Source organism: Hyaena hyaena, unplaced genomic scaffold (assembly GCF_003009895.1).
Source record: "Hyaena hyaena isolate Hyena2069 unplaced genomic scaffold, ASM300989v1 scaffold_586, whole genome shotgun sequence".
Lineage (NCBI taxonomy): Eukaryota > Metazoa > Chordata > Mammalia > Carnivora > Hyaenidae > Hyaena > Hyaena hyaena.
Window position 1 is genome coordinate 1,018,323 of NW_024081218.1, and position 4,553 is coordinate 1,022,875.

The following is a 4,553-nucleotide window of genomic DNA, read 5'->3' on the forward strand; positions in this document are numbered from 1 at the left end:
TCAAGAAGATGTGGTTTATCTATACCATGGAATACTACATGGCAATGAGAAACAATGAAATCTGGCCATGTGTAGCAACATGGATGGACCTTGAGGGTGTTATGCTGAGCGAAATAAGTCAGGCAGAGAAGGACAAATATCATATGTTTGCACGTATCGGAGGATTAGGAGGAACTTAACTGAGGAACAAGGAGGAGAAGAAGGGGGGAAATGGTGGGGGAAAGGGAGAGAGGCAAACCATGAGAGACTCTTGAATGCTGACAAAAACTGAGGACTGATGGATGTGGGGGGGAGGGGGGATGGGCATGGTGGAGGACACTTGTGGGGATGAGCACTGGGTGTTATTTGGAAACTAATATGATAAGAAACTATTTGTAAAAAAATATATATATATATATATATATAAGCAATTATACATAGAATGCTTATTTAAAATTTGGTTGTGCCTACAATGTGCCAAACATTGATATTTTTGAGCTATGGGAGTATAAATTCAGTTCGATTCAATTTAACATACTTTTATGGGGTGGTAAATATGTGTCAAAGCACATATTCTAGTTTCTGGGGATTTGAAGATAAATAGTACACAGTGCTCACTCTCTGGGGACTCACAATATAAAAGGAAAACAAGACACAAAAACTGACTCTGACACAATATGATAAACCCTATAAGATAGGTATAGAAGAAAAGTATGAACACCCAAAGGTGAGCCAGTCAAGTTGACCTTGATGGGGCAGTGGGTGAGAGTGCTTTTATTGAGAGCATAGAGGTGGTTATTATATTTGGCTTCCAAGAATAAATGGTTGCTATCTATGTTTTTAAAAATGTGAAGGCCATTCTAAGCAGAGAGAAGAACATGAGCAAGGGAATGGAAGTACAAATATGCATGGGCTTTTTATAGGTGTTTGGAGCAGTTGGCCAATATGAGAAGCTAGAAGGAACTGTTTGGTCAACATTTGGCAGGATGGATGTCACACTGAAGAGTTGGACAATTATTTTAAAGGTGATTGTATTAGTTTTAATGCTGCATAACAAATTACTACAAACCTAGTAGGTAAATATTTAACATTTATATATCATCTCACAGGTGAGAAACCCAGGCATGGCTTAGCTGGATCCTCTGCTTGGGGTATTAAAAGACCCCAATTAGAGCACCTGGGTGGCTCAACTGGTTGCACTCAGTTCATGATCTCACAGTTTGTGGGTTCAAGCCCTGTGTTGACTTCACACTGACAGTGCAGAGCCTGCTTCAGGTTCTCTTTCCCCACTTCCTCTGTTCCTCCCTCTGTCTCTCTCAATAAATAAATAAGTGCTTTTTTTTTTCTGCAAAAAAGGGTGAATTAAATAAAGAAAAAAAACAACAGTGTATTAGCCAGTGTTGGGTTCTCATCTGGAGATCTGACTAGGGAAGCAAATGCTTTCCCATTTTGGTGGTTATTGGAAACATTCAGTACTTTGACTCTTTCAAATGCACAAGTCAGAGAGAGAGAGACAGAGAAAGACAGACAGGCAGACACACACACATATACACACACACACACACACAGATTGAGAGAGAGAGAGAGAGAACGAAAGGAAGCAGACTGACTAGAACAAGTGAGCTAGCAAGATGGAGCTTTATATAACATAATATGATTATGAGAGTGATATCCCATCACTTCTGCCAGGTTAAAATTGTAAACAGTGGGAAGTGGTGATCAGGGTCACCTTAAAATTTGTCCACCAGGAGAGAGAGTTCTTAAGTGGTGACAGATAATACATATAGATAACAAAGAAACAAGTGTGCCAGAGTGAACAGTGGTTTGAAGGTGCATGGAAATATATAAATTTAACTTTTATAATTTCTCTTGTAAAATAATTTTCCTTACAGAGATTAGTTTTTGTTATTTTTTTTCTTCCAAAGAAAAAGGAATATCATAAAGCTTCCTGAGATTCACTAAAAACATTCTCCCCTTAGGAAAGAAGAAAAAGACAGTACCTTGGAATACTAAAACGTGGCTCTCCCTAGAAGAGGGAGGGCCAGCATACAGGGGCCCACTGTTTTGATTAATGGAATAAAATTAGATTATTTTATGTGTCAAAATTTTAAAATAGATTCTCTGGAAAGAAGCAAAGGAAGATGATGGCAAGGAGTCTTTCAGGGAACGCAACAAACCTATTCTGACATGGCAGCCCTTACTTAGCCTACAGTCTAGGGAGGTATCATTGGGCACTAACTGAACAAAATACTATTGTGACAGGGCAATATTCCTGGGGGAAAGGGGTGGTGGGACAGTTGGTAGAAATACACGTTTTGTTGTTTTGTTTTGTTTTAAACATGGCTTCTAGTCAATTCTAATCACCAGATGGTTCTCCCCCATGCCTACTTTGTGGGAGGTAAAAAATATCTCTTTAAGTAGTAAAAGATGACTCACTCCAGCAATACCCATGTTCCTGGTAAGTTCTGATGTACTTTTTAAGCCTTGGCTTTACAATTACAATAACCTTGGGAATATATATATTCCAGTTCTTACTGGTAGATGATCTGAATCAAATGCTCAGAGACAGATGCAGGAATTGGAAAAATTTTAAAGCTCTTTACGTGTTTCCAATGTATAGCCGGGGTTGAGAAGCACTGTGCCAGGAAACTCAGAATATATGGTAGGATGGTGTTAGAGGTTAGTCCAAACCTGCTGATGTTAGGGAAATGAGTGGGGAGCATGAGCTTCTAATTTCTGGAAATTAGACTGGAGCACTGGTCTACTCTAATTGAAGCAGGTAAGAACACACAGTGATATACTTTGTATTGCTATGTTATGAATGAGCAGTTATGTGTTGATAAATATTTAACAACCAGATTTCAGGGGGCAAATAGATTTCTAATTTATAGGTTTAATTATATCCATGATGCAAATAGTCCTAACTATTTTTTAACACCTATCAAATTTATCACTGAATGCAAAGTTGGAAAGAGAAGCAGAGTAAGTAGCACATCATTGCATAGTATTTTCACAATACAGATACAATAAATAAATTCAAGAGCATAGAAAAGGATAAAATATATTTTTAAAAAGCAGTGAGTTATGAGTATTTATTTTCATTCTTTTAATAAAACATAATTTAATTGTAAGTTTCTATTATTTGCTTTTGAATAATGATTTCCTTTAACAACTGACTCAAATAATCATTTAAAATGTAAAATGGGCCATTACAACATTTTATGAACATGCTTCAGTATAAAGCAACTTACCTATGAGTGGAACTAATATTCAAAATAGGTAATGACCAGTTTTGCATGAGCACTACCTAATCCGAATGGTTACTAGCCAGTAAGCCATGGCTCTGCCTGAAAGGCTTTGAGGGTGTATCAACAGGACAGATGCTATTTGTTACCTTTGTGTCCCTTAAGATTCCTAGCACACTGACATTGACACAATGTCATAACGACATAAAGTGTCATAAAGACATACATGACATAAAGGTATTGAGCATAATGACTGAATAAATAAATGATTGAATAAATTATGTATTGTAGGGCCTGACTCCATAGTAGCTTCCATTACTAAGGATTCATGTTATAACAAACCCCTCCCTCCTGTTATAGAAACAGTTTGTGACTGCTGAGGATCTTTATAGGGGAAAGTAAACCGTATTTCATTTATTCCTTTCTCTTAGTGATCTTCTTTGAGACACATCAGGTTCTACATTGAAATAGATACCTATCCCTCCTTCTGTGCTCTAGTATATTGAAGGCCCAGCTATTCTTAGACATAACTATCTCATGCTCCATCAGACTTGTTTACTTCTCAGGACTCACTTTTCTCAACTTTTCCCTTGGATCATCTGCTTCTCTTTCAAGACTCAGGAAACCTTTAGTTACTCTTCTCTGCAGCTGCTAGGAGACTGGTTACATTCTCCTCTGTTTTCCCACTGTGACTGATACATAATACAAACATAGTATTTAACACTTTCTATGGTTTAATTGCCTATATAATTGTATTTGTTGACTTCTCCTCTCTCTCTTTGGGGAAAATGTTGCCCCTTGAAGGCATCATTTCTCTGAAATCTCCTTGATATCTTCTCTTCTGTCTGCCTTGAGACTTTCTACTTGATATTACACATGTGTGACCCTTCCTCCCCCTTTCTGGAGCTTAGGCTCTTTTAAAGCAGAGCTAGGAAGCATCTATCACTATTCCTAAACCAAAAGATATGGTGAACTTTGAAGACAGACTACTGGGATTAGATTTTGGACCCCACACTAACTACATGTAGGAATTGCAACTAATTACTTTCTTCTGCCTCAGCTTCCTTATCAGAAAAAAACCAAAACAAAACAGTGTTAAAAAACATACCAATCACCCAGATTGTTAGGACAGAATGAGTGAACTCATTTAAAAAAAAAAAAAAAAAAAGGCTTAGAACATAGTGAGCACAAAATAAATATTAGTTATTATTCTTACAGTAAACACTCAATAATTGATATGTTCATATCAATTATAGATATGTTTAAATCATCATTTAAAAAATCTTTTCTGGGCATCTTTACTATTGATCCTTTTTTCTTTTTGTCGTT